Source organism: Notamacropus eugenii, chromosome 4 (assembly GCF_028372415.1).
Source record: "Notamacropus eugenii isolate mMacEug1 chromosome 4, mMacEug1.pri_v2, whole genome shotgun sequence".
NCBI classification, from domain to species: Eukaryota; Metazoa; Chordata; class Mammalia; order Diprotodontia; family Macropodidae; genus Notamacropus; species Notamacropus eugenii.
The window spans coordinates 475,211,160-475,234,137 of NC_092875.1; the positions used below are offsets into that span (position 1 = coordinate 475,211,160).

Genomic DNA, 22,978 nt, shown 5'->3' on the forward strand with positions numbered 1-22,978 from the left:
TTAGAAATTGAACAGAGCTTTCCGTTTATGGGCCAACATCAGTCCTTAGATTAGATAGGCGACAGGACATTCCCTACCTCTCTACCCTTCCCTCCTTCCTTCCCCTTTTTTTGTTCCTATTCAATTTTCTTATGCACAATGTCAAAATAGGTACTATCGGTGATGTTAGTTAATAGGATAGTTAATAGTAAGTTAATAGAATGGTCTACTAATATAAATTTTTTTCTTTGGTAACATTTTCCAGTATTCTTGTCTTCTCGCCAATGACTGGGGAGAATTAACTATGATTTAATTTTCAGTTGTTTGCCAGTTATGGCTGACTCTGACCCCATTTGGTGTTTCCTTATCAAAGATACTGGAGTGGTTTGCCACTTTCCTTCCTTTGCTCATTTTAGAGATGAGGAAACTGAGGCAAACAGGATTAAGTGACTTGCCCAGAGCGGGGCCAGATTTGAACTCAGGAAGATGAGCTTCCCTGACTCTTAGGCCAGGAATTGTGTGCCCCAGCTGGCCATTCTGATTGTTGATTACTTTAGGTCATTAGATTTTTCCCCATTTTCACGAATAGTAAAGAAGATGGTAATGATAGTAATGAACACTTATCAGTAATAGCCACTTAGAATAAAATAGATTTTTACAAGAAACATAGAGTAAATTACAAAGTGTAGTGTTAAGACCCTGCAGCTTAGTCCCAAGTGACAAGTGAGCTGTAGACAACAGTAGTATCCTTTGGTGGAGGCTTGGGGGCAGGATCTGAAAGTTTCCTGAAGAATTTATTAGGGACTTCAAAGGGAGGACTGTTGTTGGGAAGATGAGAAGGGTTTGGTGAATTCTACTGTGAATATTCAGATCGGAATTTTAGAAAGGACTGATCCAAAATCAGTGTTTCAAATAAATTAATTAATTTGATAAAATTATCCATTAATTTTTCCCTTCATTTAAAAAAATTTATAATCTTTCCTTTAAATGTCATATCCTAAATTGCATGAAAACAATTATTAAAAAAAAACTAGCCCCTCCTCCCCTTTTCTTCACAGCTTATATCACCATTCTAATCTAGATGCATTCCTCCTGTTTTGCAGTCATGAGCAGATTAGGTGAGGCAGGGGTGGATTTTGCAGCATCATTTTCTGGATTCATCTCTGATACCCGTTGTCCAAATGAGTAGATGGTCTGTTTCCACAGTCACAAGTCCAGAGACATCATAGGTATTAATGTGCTGACCAAACATGAGCACACCACGCGTGAGGTTTCATTTTAGGCCTGTTGTGGTGACTTGCTTACAAGGGTGTTCATCAGGAATGAAGTCGCACCAATTACCTTCAAATCCTGTGTCTACATTCAGTTTGTGCTTTCCTGGCTGAAGTCGGTAAATGAGGGAATCTGCTTGTATGATGACACCAGGCACTGGAATGATGGTTGTTGCATGACAAAGGGTCTCCACAGAAGCCATGATCTGGTCAAACCATCCTGCCAGTCTACTGAAAGTCACAATTTGGTCAACCTGGAGGTCTTTCTCCATGATCTCCTGCTGGAGTACTTTAAGGCATTTAATAAAATTGGTGTAGTCTTGATCAGCAGTTGAGATAAATTCACATTCCTGGACTTTGTAGAACTCTTTGACCGTGTCTAAGTGAATCAAAATCTCTGTTGATATAGTCAGATAAGAAGTGGTCCTGTTCTGCTTCCATGACCTCCATCAGCTCAGGCTTTTAGAAGGCCTTTGCTCCACAGATGATGAAAATGGTTTCTGTCCAAAGACTGATTGAGGAGCAATAGGTAATATTTCAGATTTCCACTGGGAAGCGGGCGTTTCAGAGGGGTAAGGATAGATTCCACATCAAGTTGCTAGCTTCTGCCCAGCTGCTCAAGGAGTCAGCCATCCGCCATGTGAGGCAGAGAGTGAAGAGCAAAGGCAGTCATCTGCTTGGTGCTCGTCTTTATCTATATATTGTTTAAACATTATCCCAACATAATCAACTCACTGCCACACCCCCTTTCTATGTAGAACCTTTCTAAATGCCTTAATAATGATAAAGTTCTTGGAAGATACATGTATCATCTTCTGATAGAAATGTACAGTTCATCTTTATTGAATCCCTTATGATTTCTCTTTCCTGTTTACCTTTTTATGCTTCTCTTGAGTTACTAATTAGTTCTGGTTTTTTCATCAGAAATGCTTGAAAGCTTCTACTTTATTAAATATATATCTTCCCCCTTGAAGAATTATACTGAGTTTTGCTGGGCAGGTGATTCTTGGTTAGATTCCTAGCTTTTGCCTTCAGGAATATCATATTTCAATACCTTCACTCTTTTGACATGGTAGCTCCTAAATCTTGTGTGATCCTAACTGTGACTCCATGATGCTTAAATTGTTTCTTTCTTGCTTCTTGAAGTATTTTCTCTTTGATCTGGGAGCTCTGGAATTTGTTTATATTATTCCTGGAAGTCTTCATTTTAGGATCTCTTTCAGACGGTGATTAGTGGATTCTTTCCCTCTGGTTCTAGGATATCAAGGCAGTTTTCTATGATTATTTCTTGAAATATGTTATCTAAGCTCTTTCTTTGATCATGGTTTTTAGGTAGCTCAATAATTCTTAAAGTATCTCTTCTTGATCTATTTCCAGGTCAGTTCTTTTTCTAATAACATATTTCACATTTTCTTCTATTTTTTCATTCTTTTTACCTTGTTTTATTGTTTCTTATTGTCTCATGGAATCATTAGCTTCTGCTTGACCAAATCTAATTTTTAAGGAATTATTTTATTCAGTGAGCTTTTTGACCCATTCTGCTTTTTAAAGCATAATTTTCATCAGTCAGTTTTTGTGTCTTGTGTTTTTCCATTTGGCTAATACTGTTTTTTAAATGTTATTTCTTCAGTATTTTTATACCTTTTTTTTTTTTTTTTACCAAACTGTTAATTATCTTTTGATAATTTTTTTCTTTGCTTCCATTTCTTTACTTAATTTTACCTCTACCTCTCTTATTTGAATTTGAAAATAATTTTTTATCTCTTTTAGGAATTCTGTGTCCAAATAATGTTTTTCTTTGAGGCTATCCTTACAGCTGTTTTAACTTCATTGTTTTCTTCTGAATTTATGTCTTGATATTTCCTGTCTCCATAGCAGTTTTTATGGTCAGATTCTTTTTGTTATTGTTGCTGTTCACTCATTTCTCCACCCTATTTCTTGAGTTGGAACTTTATGTTAATATTGGGCTCTGATCTCAGCATGAGGGACAAGGAGGGAGGTTCTGTCTCAAGTTTAGGAAGTTTTTGCACTGTTGTTTTCAAAGCTACTTCTGAAGTTTGGGAAGCTTTCAGTGCTTGAAAAGTAGTGTGATCTGGGGAAATGTGTGGTCACTGCTCTTCTGGTCTGTATTCTGGTCCTTCCGAAGACGGTATCCTCATCTTTTGGAATTGCAATCCCTGCTCCTCAGGACTTCTTCTTCCTTGGGACCAGAAATAATGCTGTCCCTCAGGTCTTGATCCCTTTGGATTGGAAGTGATACCACCCCTCAGGACTCCCATTCCTTCTTGAAAAAAGAGCTTTTCTCCACCCTTGAACTTTCACCAAGAATGAATATATACAATGGAGTTGCCATACAATGTCTGGTCACTGAGTGCCATAGCTATGTAGTTGAGACATTATGAGGCTAAGTACTTGACATTATAAGGTAAGATACTTGACATTAAATGTCAAGTATTCCAAAATGAATGGAGAAATCCAGTGCAGTTGAGGCAAGGGCTCATTCTTTCAGATAATAGATTTAGAGTTGGAATGGTTCATATAGGTCATCTAATCCAACCCCAACATTTTACAAATGGGAAAATGAGGCCTAGAGGTTGCTGAAGGCAACATTCACAGTATAAATGAGAGATTTGTTTTTTAAAACTCAGGTCCTCTGATTCCAAATACAGCGTACGTTCTACTGCACCACAAATTTCTGCTGGTTCAATGTAGACTAAGTACAAATAGTTTGAAATTTACTGCAGCATAGTGTAATAATGATAACTTAGGGTGGGAAGTTATTCTAGAATGAATTGAGACAGTTCTAGTTCATCTACATTAGCAGTTAGCAAAAGGAGATTTTATAAAGAGACTTATCTCTAGGAAAAGGATATTGAATAAGGATCTTGTGCAAGGACACCATGCATTACTTTGGCTGGGCACGCCTCTCCTGCCTCTGACTTGCCCATTATGGTCTGCCAGCCAAGCATCAGAGCAAGGCTGAAGATCCTCATATCTATTTGCACTCAAGTTTCCAAGAAATTATGTCAAGGACTAAGCCTTCAGCTCCCTGAGTCAATTAAATCTTAAGGATGATTATAATACCTTTAAGCAAAAGCTAGCTTAACTCACATGGGAAGAAAGGGGATGAAACATTGCTCCTGCCACATGGATGTGACTTTGTTTTTCTTTTTTCATGGGTTACCAAGGGTCCAAGTTTTCATCTCCAAACGATCAGCCTACAAGGATAAAGCTCTCTAGTTTTACCTAGAATGATGTACTATTCTGACTATACTCAAAGCTCCTAGCATGGCATAACCTATCAGAACCTATGCTCTACTGAAATAGTTTTATAAAACTCGTAATTACCTTCAGGCTCTGATAAATCTGTGTGCTCTTTTGGTATTCAAAAGCTGTCAAGAGAGCTAAGGACAGGCCTCCAGCAAATTGGATAAGACCACACATACCTATGGGGGCATGTGGATTATAGAAGTGCAAATTCAGAGCTGAAAGGTACCTTACAGGCCCTTTAATACAATCTTTCATACTTATAAATAAGTCCCAGGGAAACTGAGGCAGGTCACTCAGGTAACATGTAACAGAACCAGGATTTGAATCTTAGTCTTCTGACAAATCCAGTGCTTTTTGCCCTAGCACCAAGCAGAGGGCTTAGAGTTTGTGATCTGCTTACTTGGAGAGAGTACTCATATCAGAGAGTTTTGACAAAGTGAAGTCACAAGTGAGATCCAAAACCCATTTAAATAATTTGGATGACCATACAGAGCCACAGAAAGGAAGGGAGCCATTAGACCTGCTGCCTAAGTAATGATCCCACCTTTTCCAGAGCTCTGAAGCAGAATTCCACTAAAGGACCATGGTCACAAAGTCCCTGCTTCTGTGGGGCAGATTTAGTCTACCAGCTAGAAAGAAATAGGCCTTCTTTAAGTCTTCCTTGGGGGGGGAACTCTAAGTAAGCTAGAATTGTTTGAATAATCCATGACCTTTCCTTATGTTTAAGGCTGTATACATTACCCCAGGCCATCATCTGCTTGGATAGGGAGGAAGAGAAAGAGTGTATTTTTGTCTCTCCCTTTATCCCTTTCCCATCGCTTAGACACTTCATGTGTGCTGTGTTCAGCCCCAGCTGCAGAAGTCAGGAATTAGCTCTCCACAAAGCAAGGCTAAGCCTCCCAGCCTGGGTGTCTGAGGATGCTCTGACCTTCCTCCCCAGAGCTTAGGGAAATACTGAGAGAGAACCAAAAAAGCCAGAAGAATGTGCTGAACAGCTTAAAATCATAAATAATCTTGCTATAAAGTTTACCTGCTTCAAACGTCAGGCTATATTGAAGCACAGCATCAGCCCACTGCTTGTGTAAAAATGTGTGTCATTAGTTACAAAGACTCTTCCTTATTTCTGTACTTGTTCTTTGTTTATTTGTCCATTTATTAATATAGTCTGTGGAAGCCTCTGCTTTCAAACACCTTGTTAGCACTATATATATATATAGTGAGGGGGCCTAAATCTCTAAAGGCTCTGGGAATTGTGTTTCTTAGCTCAAGATTGGAACTGGAGAGCTGAGTTTTCCCCTGCAGTAGCAATTTCTGAAATCTTTCTGGAGAAGGATATGAAAGAAGAATGGAATGAGAGCTGACATTCAGTCTAAGCCTTTTCAGGGCTATTACACACACACACACACACACACACACACACGCACACAGAGTTTAAAGTAACAAAATTGCATTTTATTAAAAATTATCTATAAATTCAAACTTTCTCATTATTGATAATAACTTTTCCTCCAATTAATCTGGCTCAGTGAACTGTTGCTTTCTATAGATAAAATGAGCCAAGTATAGTGGCACACACTTGTATTCCCTGTTCTTCGGGGAGTTGGCTTGGTGAGGATAGTGACTCACTTGAATACAGGAGTTCTAAGCTATGAGAGGCCTAAAGCCAATCAGGTGTCTGCACTATGTCTGAAACAACTTCCAGGCTGCCTAAGGAAGGGTAACCTAGTCTAGGTCCAAAAAAAAGAGCAGATCAAAGTTCACATGTTGAACAGAGTGGCCACTGAAGTCTGTACTTTGAGCCTTGGCAAGATAGGGAGATCCAATCTTTTAAAACATTTATACACACACACACACACATACACATGTGTATATGTGTGTGTGGGGGGGCACGTATAAATTTTCTAAAACCTTGAGATTCCCTCATTCATCTAACCTTCATCTAGGGCCTATAGAATAAATCTGAAGCTTATATTAGCTTCAAGGTACTTAGCTTGGTTTTGAAGTACAGACCTGCTGTATTAAACTACTTTTTCCTTTGGTGGTTGGTTTTGTCTTATACATACATACATATATATATGTGTGTGTGTGTGTGTGTATTCAGTTACGCACAAACATATGTGTATATATGTTGTGTACATCAGAATATATATAACATATATACAGATGTATTTATATAACCATACAGATATATAATATGCAGATTTAGATAAATATAAATATATATCAAATATATGCATTTTTAAAACCAAGAACTTTGAGGCTAAGCATTCATACATACATATACAATATTCTCAAACACATACATATATATGTGTGTATACATCTTTGTGTACACACAGTATATGTGTGTGTATATAAGTATGTGTAACATGTGTGTATATATGTATGTATGTGTGTATGTATGTATGTGTAAAGCCAAGCCATAAACCTTGAGGCTAATTCAAGCTTCAGGTTCATTTCCAAGGTTTCATTACTTAGATGAAGACGGGGTAGGTGAGAAATCTCAAGGTGTTATGAAGCATGTAATTCTTTTGGGTTCCCAGTGAATGAAAGATGTGCATCATTTGTAACACAGAAAAACAGAAATGGCATAGATGTTCAGCAATTCAGGAATGAAGGAACAAATTATAGTAACTGACAATGAATATAATTTAGGAGGGTGGAGCAAAGATGGTGGAGCAAAGACGGTGGAATAAGGCAAGAACACAACTGCGCTCTTCCAAAATCACCTCCAAACAACTACAAAATAAAGCTTAAAAACAAATTCTGGAGTGGCAGAACCAAAAAAGAGGGACAGGGTGAAAGAATTCTGTAGTGCAAGACAAGTTAGGAAGTTGGCAAGAAAAGTCTATCACACTGGAGTAAAAGGAGAATGCGAGCCAGCAGCAGGTCATGCCCTAACAAGTTAGCAGCAAAGTTCTGTGACCCTAGTGCAAGTGAGGTCCCACGTCTCTGCCACAGGCCAGCAGTGAAGCCCTGTCCTCCTTAGCACAAGAAGCTTGGAACAGTGCCCCCTGCACCCAGGAGCAGAGTCCAACTTTAGCATATCAAGTTACAAGCCATGAAATAGTCTGGGAAAATGAGCAAAAACAAAACAAAACAAAGACCCTACCCACAGTAAGTCACTATGGTAACAGGGGACATCAAAATGGCTAGATAAGAAGCCTCAAAGAAAAATGTAAATTTGTCTCAGGCCCAAAATAGATCTCCTGGAAGAGCTCAACAAGGACTTTAAAAATCAATTAAGGAGAGAGAAGAAACATTGGGAAAGGAAATGAGAGCGGTGCAAGAGAATCATGAAAAAAGTCAGCAGCTTGATAAAGGAAGCATAAACAGTGGGAAAAGATGTACAAAAATTCATGAAGAACACAACTCCTTAAAAAGTAGAATTGGTCAAATAAAAAAGGAGGTATAAAACTCACTGAAGAGATAGTTAATTAAAAACTAAAGTTGAATAAGTGGAAGTTAATGACTTAATGAAACATCAAGAAACAATAAAACAAAATCAAAAGAATGGAAAAAAAAGAATAAAATGTAAAATTTCTCATTGAAACAACAATGCCTGGAAAATAGATCCAGGAGATATAATTTAAGAATTGTTGGACTACCAGAAGGCCAGAATCAAAACAAGAGCCTAGATAACATATTTCAAGAAATTATAAAATATCCTAGACCCAGAAAGTAGAATAGAAGTGGAAAGAATCCACTGATAAACTCCTGAAAGAGATCCCAAAATGAAAGCTCTAAGGAATATTATAGCCACATTTGAGAGCTCCCAGGTCAAAGAGAAAATACAGCAAAGAATCAGAAAGAAACAATTCAAATATAATGGAGTCATAGTGAGGATTACACAAGACTTGACAACTTTAGCAGAGGATTTGAAACATTTTAGTATATTATTCTAGTATAATATTCTAGAAGTATATATTCTAGAAGTATAATATTCTAGAAGACAAAGGACCTAGGATTACAACCAAGAATCATCTACCCAGCAAAAGTCAGTATAATCCTTCAGGGGAAAAAATGGATATTCAATGAAATAAAGGACTTTCAAGCATTCCTGATGAAAAAATCAAAACTAAACAGAAAATTTGATTTTTAAATACAAATCTCAAGAGAAGCATAAAAAGAAGATACAGGAAAGAGAAAACACAAGGGATTCACTAAGGTAAAACTGTTTAGATTCCTACATGAGAAGATAATATGTATAACTCTTAAAAACTTTTCATTATTAGGACAGTTAGAAAGCATATATATAGACAGAAGGTATGAGTATAAGATGACTGTTAGAATGGTATAAAAAATTAAGAGGTAAGAGAGAATAGCACTTGTAAAGGTAGAATGGGATAAAGTATTTCACATGAAGAGATGCAAAAGAGCTATTACAATGGATGGAAAGATGGGGGGATGGACAATGCTTGAACCTTAATGTCATTGCAATTGGTTCAAAGAAGGAATAACATACACATCCAGTGGGGTATAGGAACCTATCAGTCTATAGAAAAGTAGGACTGGAGAAGGAGAAGAGAAAAGGGGGAGACTGATAGAAGGGAGGGTAGATTGGGGGAGGTAATGATGAAAGCAAAGGAGTGAAAGGAGGGGGGGGAGAGAGAGAGAGAGAGAGAGAGAGAGAGAGAGAGAGAGAGAGAGAGAGAGAGAGAGAGAGAGAGAAGGTTAATAGGGAGAAAAATAAAATGGGTGGAAATACATAGTAAGCATAATTGTGAATGTGAATGGAATGAACTCACTCATAAAATGAAAGCAGATAACAGAGGGGATTTTAAACCAGAATCCTACAATATGTTGTTTACAAGAAACTCATTAAAAACAGAGAGACATATATGCGGAAGAGGTATAGAGCTGGAACAGAATCTATTACGCTTCTGCAGAAGCAAAAAAAAAAAGCAGGGGTAGCAGTCATGTTCTCAAACAAAATAAAAGCAAAAATAGATTTAATTAAAGGAGATACGCAAGGAAACTATATCTTGTAATAAGTACTATAGACAAAGAAGTGATATCAATACTATGCCCCAAATGGTATAGGAACTAAATTTTTAAAGAAGTTAAATGAATTACAGGAAGAAATAGACAGTAAAAATATGCTAGTGGGGACCTCAGCTTTCTTTTCTTATAGCTAGACAACTCTAACCAGAAAATAAACATGAAAAAAGGTAAGGGGGTGAATAGGATTTTAGCAAATTCAGATATGATAGAAATCTGGAGGAGACTTAATTGTAATAGAAAGGAATATACCTTTTTTTGTCAGAGGTACATGGCACCTACACAACAACTGACCATGTATCAGAACACAAAAATCTCACAATCAAATGTTGAAAAACAGATGTATTAAATGCACCCTTTTCAGATCATAATGCAATAAAAATTCTATTCAATAAAGGCCCAGGGAAAGACATTAAAAATTAATTGGAAATTAAATAATCCAATACCAAAGAATGAGTGGGTCAATTTTTTAAAAAATGTATATTAAAATTATTTTTATATGTAATTGAAAAAATGAAATATTATTTTAAGAAGAAATATCATTTACAAATGGCAAATAAAAAGAATCAAAAGAGATATTTGGAGACCTATCTGAGATTAGTAAAATAAGAACAATATGTATAGTGATTGAATTTGTTTTTTCAAAGACTACAATAAAGACAATAAAACTTAGTAGTAGTAACAATGATAATGAGAGCACTTAAATGCAGCCATTTGGGCTCTGGTAATATCATTGATTGAGTGAGCATCCTGGCTAGTGTAGTGTAACTGCTCCTATGACACTAAGAAAACGTTGGGGAGACATTGTATTGTAAACTGACCTAACTTGGAGCCATCACGGTGATCAGTTGACCAAGAGGATAATAGGCTGATTGACACTTCTCAATGTTCTAATACTCCAAGAATGTAAGGTATATCAGAAAAAGAAATCAGAAAAACCAACATCCTTCCTACTGGAAATGTTTTGATAAAGATGGCACTGACCTCTAGAGTAGGCAAACCATGAAGGTGTCAGAAATGGGCTAAAGATGTGAATTCACTTATCATACATCAGTACTACATTATAACACAATTGGAAACATATCTCACTAGCTGTAGGCAAGTACTTTATGTTGCTTTTTATTGGTGATATTCTCAGCTCTAAGTTACTTAGCAAAGCACTATAGATCAAGACAAAGTAATAACAGATAATCTAACGTAAGAAGTGAAAATTTGGGGGAATTTTTTTAATCTGAAAAAAATAAACAAACAAAGAACCTAAAGGTGCTCAAATCTGTGCTTAATACAAATTTCAGAAGTGACATAACAATGAAGCAGATGGTAAAAATAATTCCACTTGAAAGTAGGCAGTGAGTTTTGCCTTTTTCTATAGCCTCAGTGCTCAATGTCATGCCGACCACATAGAATAAATGTTCATCTACTTACTGTCTTGAATAATTCTGAAAAGGAGATGGGCAGTTCCTTTTTCCTAAAGTATTCCATGATTACCGCCTCAGCTTTGGGACCTTTACTGTCTCTCCTTTCCTCCCTCAGAGCCCTATGGATCTGATATTCTGGACATCTGAGGGTTGATGTAACATGGAATCTGGTTTATTTTTCAGATGACAACTTTGGATCATTGTAGGGTCTTTCCCTTAGAATCTGCTGATTGTCTATGCATACCTCACTAAGAATGAGTGATTGTATCTCATAGATCAGGGATCAAATAACTTAGACAATTCTGGATTGATTGGGGATGAACTATGAGATATTTTTTGGCTTTTTCAGAGGAAACCTGAGAGAAGTGAGAAAGACCAGGTAGCCACGGAGTAAAGTAGACCTGAGCTCCAGGGTGTAGGATGGCAGCCTGTACTTATAGACAGCCATGTGGCACAGTGCAGTCAAGCAAACTTCAGTTCAGATCTACCCTTAGACACTGCCTCATTGTGTGACCTTGGGCAAGTCACTTTACCTCAGTTTTCTCAACGGCAAAATTGAGATAATAATAACACCTATCTCACAGGGTTGTTGTGGGAATCAAAGAAGATATTGTTAAAGAACTTAGCACTTGTGCGCAGCACATAGTAGGCACTTAATAAATGGTTGATTTCTCCCTTCCTTTATTTCATCCTATTAGTTGCTATCACTATAATTCACTCATTCTAAAAGAAGAATCCCTGACCCTAGCTATGGAGAAGGGGTTTCAAAGCCTCTCGATTTGAGAGATTGTATCTGTAGAGGTGGGAATCATGTGGCCAAGTGATGGGAGTTACTGAATCCCAGCCTTCTAGAGGACCATTGAGAGCTACTAAATCCCAGCTTTCTGAGTAAATGAGAAGGGGAAACCTTGAGCTCCTGGAGTGCTTGTTACACAGAGGAGCAGGATGTTCTTGGGCAGAGAAGAGTATCCATAAGCCTATTTTCTGAGGGCTGAGCTGGGGGATTTCCTAGACAATACCAGATTAAGGATGTCTCTCTAGAAACTTGAAGTTGGTGAATGCCAGAACTGTCCTTTTAAGGAGAAGAGGAGGGAATTCCTGAACAGCTCTAGTTTCTTAGAATGAGAGGGTGAGGAAGATTGGAGAAAGTTCTATGTCTCTCTGGCTTCTTGGTAAGTGGAGTATCATGCACATGACTTTCAAGTTGGAGGATCTACAAAAGATTAAGTCATGACATGAAAAGAGCAGAAGACAGTCTTGGCCCTTGTAATATCAGTCAAGGCAGCACACTTGAAGACTGCTGCTGTGAGTACATATTTAAGGTTGAATTGCACAGTAAAAGCACTCTATTCAAAACTAAACCTTATTCAATAAACTAAAGCATTCACAATTCATAACAACATAACAACTTATTACCAGGGTGGCCTCAAACAAACACAAAAATGCATATAGCATCACATAACAAAAATACTTGTCTATACAATCAGGGGATTGCTGGCCAGGCTCTTCCCTAGCACAACACATTCCCAGGGGTAGTAGAGAATATAACACCCTCCACCCCTAGGTCACAGTAGGTTAGAATCCCCTCCATCCAAACCAAGTGTCCCAGTAAAATCTGCTTGGAGATGTGTCTTTTTACACACATACTGCTGTTGCAGGCTCTCCCTCGGCACTCTCAGTTACACACGTACTCTAATGAGCCAGAGTTCAAGTTCTAACACTGCTTGCTCCAGCCCCTGCTTCCAAATCCTGAGGAGTGGCAGGGTGACAAAGTCAATAGGTTGGGTCCCTGGGGTTATGGCACTTCCCCCCTCTCCCCATAGACAACTCCACCTCCTGGGTCCCAACCCATCCCAGCAGGACACATCAGAAAAGCATGCTTATAGCTCCTGCCCTGTTGCAAAACTTCCATCTTGATTCAGGGCTGAGTCCTGAGCTCCAGGGTCTAGGAGCTGACTATTCCTGCCTCCTGCCTGAGTCCTGGCTGCTCTCTACTCCTGCTGCATATCTCACTTCATGGGGGAAGGGACTGCTCCATTCCCAGCTCTCGCTGCTCCTACATGGGTCCAGGCACAGAAGGCTCCAAGGGCTCCTGCCTCTAGCCTCTGTCTCTGGCCCACACCTGCCCAATTTTGGGACAACTCATCCTCCTCCAGTCTTACATGGTGAGAGGCCACTCTGGTCTGGGCTCTAGACACAACAAAATAACACAATAACTGGGAAATAACAGATAAAGATCTCATTCTTATTAAACCCCATGCTTTCTTCAAAGGGGTTAGCAATCTTACTGTCAGTCCAGTGTTCCAATGTTCTCACAATGGTTGCTTTCAATGGTCTCCAAGCCTTAATGAATGATTCACATTCACAGCCAGGGGCCCCCTTAATAGTGGCTACTCAGAGTAAATGCCCTTTGGTGAGCAAGACCCCAAGTCAATATCTCACCTCAGAATACATATACACTTTTGCCTAATAGGTTCAGAGCCAGAAGGCACCAAAGTCCATGTGCCTCAGCACCTGATTGGCTCAGAGCCAAAAGGCATGAAAACCTACCTGCATTATTAACATCTACTCAGCACCTGATGTGTTCTAGTTGTGAACTACCAGGGTTCAAGGTAGGCGATTGATCCTTCAGATGTTTACAATTTAGCCTGAGCCTGGGAAACTGAACTCCAAGAAAAAAAACAACAAAAATCCCACGTTGCTTGTGCTTACAGCCCTCCACATCCACCAAAAATGTTCAATGATTCAGATCGAGGGAAAAGTTGCTTGCTCCTCTGGCAATCCCAAGTTTGTTCCAATTCTATGGGAAAGTCTGAACTACAAGTTGGCACCATGTATCTAAAGGACTTTGGAAGGCCTTCCTGGGAAAGTGGGGCTCACCAGGGAGAGAGGAGAAATGAGCTGATAGCGTACTGTGAATCCTTTGTGTGTTTGTTTTGTGTTTTCTGTGGAGTGAAATAAAATCTGTCCTATACCCAGTACACCTTCCTCATTACCTTGAGTTCTTGCATGGGGTCTGGGAATCCTTTAATTAACATCTATGGAGACCTAGATAAGAACTCTATTCTGAGCTTTCCCAGAGGGAAGTCTCTGTGTGGACAAAATAGGTCAAGGAGATAGTGGGGGTCAGGAGGGGGTGGGGTTTGATTCTGAACCCTGTCCAAGTAAAGCCAGAGCTTGGAGAGTTGGCTTCTAAGATATATCTGTAATTTCCAGAATGGATCAGCCCTTTCTCCCCTAGGTTTTTGGATAAAACAATCCTTTCCTATCCTGATATTTTATGTTTTTTATGGTCTCATATGCAAAAGAAATTTGAAGGGAGAGTATAGACTGAAATAGCTGTGAAAGGTTTAACAGAGGGATGTGCAACTTACAACTGACTTTAAAGAATGGTTGTGATCTGGATATCAATGGAAGATGGAAGAAAACATGAGCAAATGCACAGCTTAAGGAGACAGCATGGTCAAGCATAGGGAGGTGACCATTATCACAGTACCAAGTAGAAGCCATGGAGAAAATGCCTTAGATGGATATCTTTTGGAATGCCATACATTTGCTCATAGAGGTCACTATCAGTATTTGGGGGGAAGTGGGGAGGAAAATCTGGAGCTGTGATTTGATTGATTAGAAGAGGAGGTGAACATATACAACACAGCCTCTGGCAATGTAGATCAGTAAGAGTTTATATGGGACACTGCGAGATGAGGTGACATCACAAAGCTATTTAGTGTCAGAGGAAGTACTTGAATCCAGAGCTTTCTAACGTCAGGGTCTTTTGAGGATGACTCTCTATCCTCTAGACAACACAGACTCTATCAGTATTTACCCTGAGACAAATCGAAGCTCTTAAAATGATTACTCCACAAGTAATTCTCCCAAAGTCATCTCAGTTTCATTGTGAAAGTGGCTGGCTGTTAGAAATGTAGAGAACTGGATTCCTAATTCAGTAGACTTTCATACGATTTGAAGGAACATGGTGGATGTTTCCCCATAAACCAGCACACATGGAATGAGGCAAGCAGAGAGGCACTTTGAAGTGAAATGGAGAGTTGGGCATTGCCTGATGAAATTTCATATTCCTTGGACTTAGCTCAGTGGATGCTGTTTAAAAAACATCTGGGAATTTCCAATGTGGCAGATCAGAAGGAAAAGGAAATTGCCATGGGATGGCATAGATAGTAAGTGAGAGGGCCACATGGTTTTCCTTCCACTGCATGACCCTTGTGGCTTCCACTATCTTTGTTTTACTCTCATGAAAACTCCATGGTGACAGTAGTAGTGGAGGGGAACTGGCTTAATGGTAACCTTATCTGGCTGGAAGTCATGTGAGATACTTTGAAAATACCAGGCCATATCAAGAGATGTAAGTCTTGGTTGACTTTGTATAGAGGCCATCGTGGATATGCATCTGAGAAAGATATGTACATGCACTGTCTGAATTCCTCATTCACAAGAAAGCCTTGGCAATTGATATTAGCTCCCTGATAGCTTCTAAATGACATGTCCTCAGGGTGACAAAGGATAGAGGGTAGGAGGCTCAGCCTATGACCTAGCAAGGTTTTATTCCGCTAAGTGAAAGTCAGGTCAACGTGGGCTCCTCATCACTAGGATGCTCATTTATCACTGAATGAAATGAAATTGTAGACATATCTGTCATTTTGTGAAATATAGATATACATGGCTTGGAGGAGAAGGAGAGGTTTGATAATGGAATGGGGGCACAGATCACTTACCAAGAGGCAAAAGCAATGGTTCTTGGGCCGGCTGCCAGAGCAGGAGGCAGGCCTAGTGGATGTGCTGTTTTGTATGCTCTGAGACCTTCTATGTGGTTGGAACACAAAGAGAAAGAGGGTGGGGTGGGCTTGGCAGTGGGCTTTGCAGGGATCACTAGCCTCAAATTATTATTGTATTTAATTAGTGGCAGTTTGAAAAATGGCTTTGAAACTGGAAGACGGAGCCAAAGGGCTAGGGATTTTTTCATAAATCATTTAATTTTGTGATTCGGAAAACAAGATGCCTCTCTGATAGCTGAGCCGCTGCTAGGGCTGCCAACTCTTCCCCCCACAAAGAGGCCACTTTTCTTCAGTGGTTGTTTTCATTGTTTGCCTTAAGAACAGCTTTTTCCTGAAGAATGCAAGGGAAACAGAAGAATAGAAATAAAGTAGATTTGCCACTGAGGCTGGAGCCTGGGAGGGATGTCAAAGGTGCTTCCCCTTTGGCAGTTACAGTGAGCCCCATTAGCCAATGTGTAACCCAGAAACTTAAGGAGAGCATTAACGGTGAAAACAAATCATTAAGGAAGCCCCTGGGAAAATGTCTCTGCCCTGGAACCTGTTCATTGAAGAGGCACGGAAAGTTCATATGGTATATGTCTCTCAGTGGTAATTAGCCTCAATTACTACCCTATAGTCTATAAAAACAGCTGCGTCTGTCAGAGGTCAGTGAGGAATCTGCATTTGTGTCTGGGTTTTCCATAACACTGGCCCGATATAGATGGCTTGTTTTTCAGGAGCATTTTTAGACATGGTGTGAATGGTAACTGGCATTGTTTGGACACAAATATGAACTGCAGAGAGCAGGTGTCCTCCCGGCCTGCCCTCCTTCTCACCAGGGTTGAGACAGCCTTTACCTTCTCTCTGTCTGGTCTGGGGGCGAGCCACAAGAAGAGAAGGAAGGAAGAAAGTGACCCAATCCTTCTTCTGAATAGCTTTTTGTTCATATTATTTCCTTTACCCATCTTTAAAAGGTTAAAAAGGACCTATGTATAACTATATAATCCTATATGTACATATACATCCATGTATGTATGTATATATGCATATAGTATATGTCTATATGTACGTGTGTATATGTGTATTGGTATGTGTACATGTTCATATATACATATATGAATAAATGTGCCCATATCTTTCTGTTTTTAGAATTTTTTCTCCATTCCCAAGCCAACCACTAAACTGCTGCAGACATTACATTAATTGCATATCAGTTTTTTACATGCACAAGGCCCTCAAATTTTCATCGTTTCTCCTCCCTCTGACTCCCTTTCCATAATGTGTCTCCCATCAAATTCAAAGGCCTCGGCTGGTCTTCTTTTTCCCCGGATGACAGCTCTTTGTCCCAACTCTCTGCTCTTGCTTTTAAACAAGTCCCCATCGTTGCTTTTTTTGTGACTGCAATTTTCTTATTTCCCTTCTCTTCCATGCTCTTGGTGGACCAGCTTCTAAAGTCTTCTGCTATGATGCTTTCCATGGCTAGATAGATGGAGATAGTGTGGCTGAGGGAAAGGCATGCTGAGCCTGAGAAGAGGAGGTCTGCTCTTTACTGTCTATATGACTCTGGGGAAGTCACCTAACCTGTTTGGACATCAGTTTCCTAATTTGTAACATGAGATAGTTGGCCTAAGTGACCCCTGAGGTTCAAGTCTCTGATCCCAGCTAGTCTCCTGTGCTTGACTTGACTTTTATCTCTTGGGCAGATGTTGCCCCTTGGATCATAGAGCTCTATGTCAACTTTAACAAATGCTTTGTTATGTAAAATGTTTCATATTCACCCCTGCTTCACTTAATGGGCATTGCCTCAGTCACAATGAGCCCTGGGAAAGACTTTAGCTTCAAAAGGTCAAGGTCTTCCAGTGCATCCTGGGCCATCTCCAGTCATCCTGAGGAATATCTGGCCACTGGCCCCAGGTGGCTCTGGAGGAGAAGTGAGGCTGGTGACCTGCACAGCCCTCCATCACTCAAAACAAAGTCAAGTGCAAGTCATGTCATCATTTCTGTGATGGCATGGTCTTCTTCAGCAACGAAGGATGAACATACCACACCCCACACACACCCTGCAGATCAGTAGGGAGAGGTAGTAAAAAGAGCTAAGTGGCACAGTACCTAGAATGCTGGTCCTGGAGTCAGGAAAATTCATCTTCATGAGTTCAAATCCAGTCTGAGATACTAGTTGTGTGATCCTAGGCAATTCACTTAACCCTGTTTGCCTCAGTTTCCTCATCTGTAAAATCTGCTGAAAAATGAAATGGCAAACCACTCTGGAATCTTTGCCAAGAAAACCCCAAATGAGATCATGGAGAGTCAGACATGTCTGAAATGACTCAACAATCATGACCTACACCTCTTTTTAAAAGATGCATGGCAAGGTCTTTCAGATTGTGAGAAAGAGTTAGGAAAAGAATCTGAAATTCTTTTCCCTCACCCTCTCTCTCTAATCCTTCATGCTGTGTGGGAGAGGTATACAGGAAAGATGGGGAGATGAATGGACCATCCAATTTGCCAGCCCCAGCAGATGGATGCTATGTATCTGGAAGAGACTTCCAAATAGGGTACTCAGTTCCTCTGACTCCACAGCTAGTGTTTCTCCTATTCCAGCCCACTGTCTCCTCTCCTGTTTTCTCCCATCAATGTTGTCTCTTCATAACCACAGGGTATCACTCTGTATCATTGCCAGAGTATCCCTTTAAGGCACTGGTGTTCAGGTAGCAAAGGCACCTAAATGGTGCAATGAATAGAGTGCCAGGCTTAGAGTCAGGAAGACTCATCTTCCTGAGTTCAAGTCTGGCCTTAGACACTTACTGGCTGTGTGACCTTGGGCGAGTCACTTAACCCTGTTTTTCTTAGTTCCTTCATGTGTAAAATGAGTTAGAGAAGGAAATGGAAAATCACTCTAGTATCTTTGCTAACAAAACCCCCAGTGGGGTCACAGGGAGTTAGACACAACTGAAAATGACCAAATAAGAGCAACAAACGTTTGGGTAGCAATCATTTTTCTCTGAGTGCTTCTGTCCTTTTTGGGATCCAATGGAGTTCAAGTGAGGAGTAAAAGGCATGGACCTAGAAGGTTAGAGAGTGGAGAGCTATTCCTGTTGAAGTAACTCCTATTCCAATTATGAAGCAAGATGAAAGTGTCTTGAAGAGTGCACCCAGTCATAGAATGCTAGAGCTGGATGATGCCTTAAAGGTCAGATAACCCAGCTCTCACCTGTAGAAGAATCTCAATATCCCAACACGTGACTCAGCTTAGACTCCAGTGATGGAGAGTTAGCCCATTGTCTCATAGAATAACGGATCATAAATTTAGAACTGGGAAGAGGTCATCTAGTACAATGCCCCTCAGAGAGAAGAGGACATTGAGACATAGAGAGAAAGAACTTGCCCAAGGTCACCCAAGAAGTAGGGAAGGATTTGAATCTAGGTTTCTTTCCTAAATTCAAATGCTGACTTCTTTTCACTTTACTATTCCGATGACTTAAATTGTGAGAAAGCTCTAGTTTCAATTGAGTAAGTGTCCCTTCCTTGTAACTTCCATTGGTCCAACGTTGTTGTTGTGGTTTGTCCTTCATTCTGGAAGAGTACCATGACATCAGGGAGGTGATGGCATGACATGCAAGTGAATTGGATGTAAGTGAGGCAGGGCTGTTTAGAGTCACCAGCCTCACTTTCTCCTCCAGAGCCATCTGAGTCCAGTGGATGACTGTAGATGGTCCTGGATGAAGCTAAGGTTTTTATAGGTCTCAGACCAAGCCTTGCTTGGTCTTTGTTTGGGCCCTGATTGGGTGAATGTAAGATCAGAGTGAATGTAAAGTGTTTCTCTTTGGGTCAGAAACACGGAGAGCCTTCCAACACTGTAGTGTTCAATTCAAGAAGGGGGTTATCATGAGAAGTACTGTTAGGCGATCCTCAGAACTACTAAAATATCTGTTTTTTTAAATTGAGAATCTTTTTACAATTGAACCTGCATGTTTTCTAAATCATCCCTTTATTACCTGCTTTATTATTTATTACCTAACACTGAGTAAATTAGTTCAACATTCACGGTCTCAGATTCACAAAACCAAAGAATCTCAGCATTCAAAGGGATTGAACTTCAGAGATGCGTTCTGTTCTTGAACAGGAATCTCTTCTCTCCCATTGCTGAGGAGGCCATACAGTTCTACATGAAAACTCTCAATGGGGAGAAACCACGGTGCCCCCAGGAAACCTACTTTAATTTGAAAGCTTGGATTTCTCTTAAAGGAAGTAGAAATCAGGATACAGTTCACTGCATCAAGTATCAGAGACTCTGATGAGGAGTCCACTTGAGGAACAGTTAGATAGGCTTATAGTGAATGGTAAGTTACGGTCACTTTTTTGAGGACTAATTGGGATGCTTTCCCTTCTAAAGAAGCCGCTAGTTTCTCAAGCCTGGAGATTCTCAGGCCTCTTTCCACTTTTGTATAAATCTCTATTACTAACAATTGAGGCAGAGCAGTTCAATTCTAGGGTCAGGGAGGGAGCCAATTCCTCTGATGATCTTCTCATTCTGCATCTATCTGCAGGCCACATGCAAAATCAGTCTTTGGCCTGGCATTTAGGCTGGCACATTTTAGAGCTTGTGTATGAAAGAAGGAGAATCAGAGAGCCAGGTGAGCTTGTTTGTTTGTTTTGTAGCTGAATAATATAGCTTTGGGGCTGTGGTGTTCGTAGAAGGTGTGTGTGTGTGTGTGTGTGTGTGTGTGTGTGTGTGTGTGTGTGTGTGTGTGTGTGTGTATTTATGTTTCCCAGAGTAGCAGGTATGTCCCTGGGGAAGTCTTATCTATCAGGCTGTGCTATATACTGCCTGAGGTCCTTGGCCCAGAAAACACTGAAAAGTTTGGGTTATATCAACTGTGCACAAAAATCAGCAGCAGCCTGCTCTTTTATGAGTCTTTCTTGTACCCTTCTGTCTTCTCTTGGGTATGCCTGTGGCAAAGTCTTGGGATCCCAACGGAATGCTTTCTTTCCATGGTCTCTGACTGCCATTATGGTTTGGAAAGCCTTTGTGCCAGGCTCTCTGCTCTCCATTAGGCTGGCTGTGCCAGCAGCAGCAGAGTCCCAAGCCCATCTTAATTTTCTAGTCTTGGGAGCAGGGTTGAGAGAATAGGAATTGTCTGATCTTTGCCCCTTCAGCAACAACGCTCCTCCTGAGCCCCAAGGAGTAATGAAAAAGAGAAATGAGCATTTTTGTGGTGCAGCTGACATTAATGTACGGAAAAAACACATCACTGGAATTAGAATGTCCTATTCATTAGTCACTTTTTCTTCTAAAATTAAAATGTCTCTACAAGCAGGAAAAGAACAAGTCCTTGATGACCTCATAACTCATTATTTCTAAGGAATATACATAATTCCTGGCTGGGATAAATCTGGAATTGATTTTCCATTAATGCGTAGTTGCTGGGACTGAAGGCAGGATTGCCACAGAACTGGCTGGTGAGGAAATGGACATATTCCTGCTGGAGCTAGAGAGGATGGAGGGCTGTTGTTTGCAATCTTGTGGGCAGCTGCCAGAGATCCATCTTCCTCTGCAATCTATTCTGATCTCTTTGAAAAGCAATATGGAGACGCTCAATCAGCCTCACTGACCATAACAGGGAGTTTGGGGAAAGCTGAGAGCCCCCTTTAGGGCCTAAGAAACCCTAATGCAGAAGGCCGCATTGCTGATGAGAAAAGGGGTAGAAGGCTTTGAGAAACTGAGCTAATATAGATGCTAGGGGCCAAGGGGAGAAAGAGACTAGTTCAGGCTTTCTCTACTTTCCTGTCTTCCTTTCCGTTTTACCTGCTTTGGTTGCTTGAAGTCAACACAGGGAGCTCATGAGCATGTTCTCTGCTAGACTTCCCCCTCACCTCCATCCTTCCTCCGCTTGCACCTCCCCCAGTTCCAAGATCATATCCATCCTTTTACAAGCGTGACTTACTCCACATTCCTCTTTGTGGCTAGACACAGAAGGGATTTCTGGATACCGTTTGGCCATCTCATGCTACTGGAAGCTGGGCCGGTATTGGCTGGCATCTACTTTTGGAACCCTATGTTAGTGATACTAGGCCTGTAACCCCAAGAAGGCTGCATACCAAGAATATAGATTACCACATATTTCACAAGCAACAAATTCACCTCAGAGTACAGGGGACCGTTTGCTGTTTCTTCGGAAGGGGGTGAGGGGTGGGGTTAAGTTCCCACTGTATTTATGGTCACCAGCTAACCAAACACTGAAATGGCAGTCACCAAGGTCAAGAAGGGAGCATGCCGCAGAAAAGGTTTATTAATCTAGACAATTTGTAGCCGAGCCCTACACAAACATGCTTGGGCACACAGTATGAGTGAGAATAAAATCTGGCAGCTATCAGGTTCATGTGATCAATGCAGAAGGCCAAAATAAATGATTCAGGCAAAAAAAAATATGGTTTCAAAAAAGTCAACAAACCAAATCATCACCTTGAGGCTGGATTATAAGGCACGTGTTTTTTTAGTATTTACCAAATTATCTGACTAATTGGTAAACTATTTTGTCTTTGAGTATACCAGCAGCCTTGAAATATTCCTTCTCAGCTTCAGTTCAGCTGAAATAATCGTTTTGGTGTAAGATTAAGAGCACAGATTAAATACTTGAAAATTAAGGTCAATTACATATTATTATCAAATGTGTATCATTTCTAGGTGAAGTGATGGTTTCACTTTCAATATCTGTTAGCGTGGAAATTTTAATCAAACTTTAGAGCGAGAGAATCTGGGTTCAGATCCAGCCTCTGATATTTATTTCCTGAGTAATTTGGGCAAATAACTTCACCTCATTAAGTCTCTGTCTTCTCTTCTGTAAAATGGGAGGACTGGATTAAATGGTTTTAGAAATCTCTTTCTGCTCTAAGTCTGTGGTCAGAGGATTTTACCAATAAGCACAGACTTTGTGCTTTCTACTTGTATCCTCTAATATGAAGAAATGTGCTTTGTTTAACGAGACCTTTTCATTCATTCATTCATTCATTTTCCAGGGAAGTTTACATGAGAATCATCCTTCTCAATTACGTATTTTCTCATAAGTAGTGGCAGGGGTAACTAGGTGGTACATTGGATAGACCACCGGGACTGAAGTCCAGAAGACTCCTCTTCCTGAGTTTAAATCTGGCCTCTGATATTTACTGCTCTGTGACCTTGGGCAAGCTACTTAACCCAATTTGCCTCAGTTTCCTCATCTGAAAAATGAGCTGGAGAAGGAAATGGAAAATTACTCCAGTATCTTTG

General features: G+C 40.2%; 1 pseudogene; it reads right to left on the reverse strand.

Moving 5' to 3' along the window:
• Nucleotides 1-1,123: 1,123 nt before the first annotated feature.
• LOC140502725 (thiamine pyrophosphokinase 1-like) lies at nt 1,124-21,713 on the reverse strand (annotated as a pseudogene).
• Nucleotides 21,714-22,978: the final 1,265 nt, after the last annotated feature.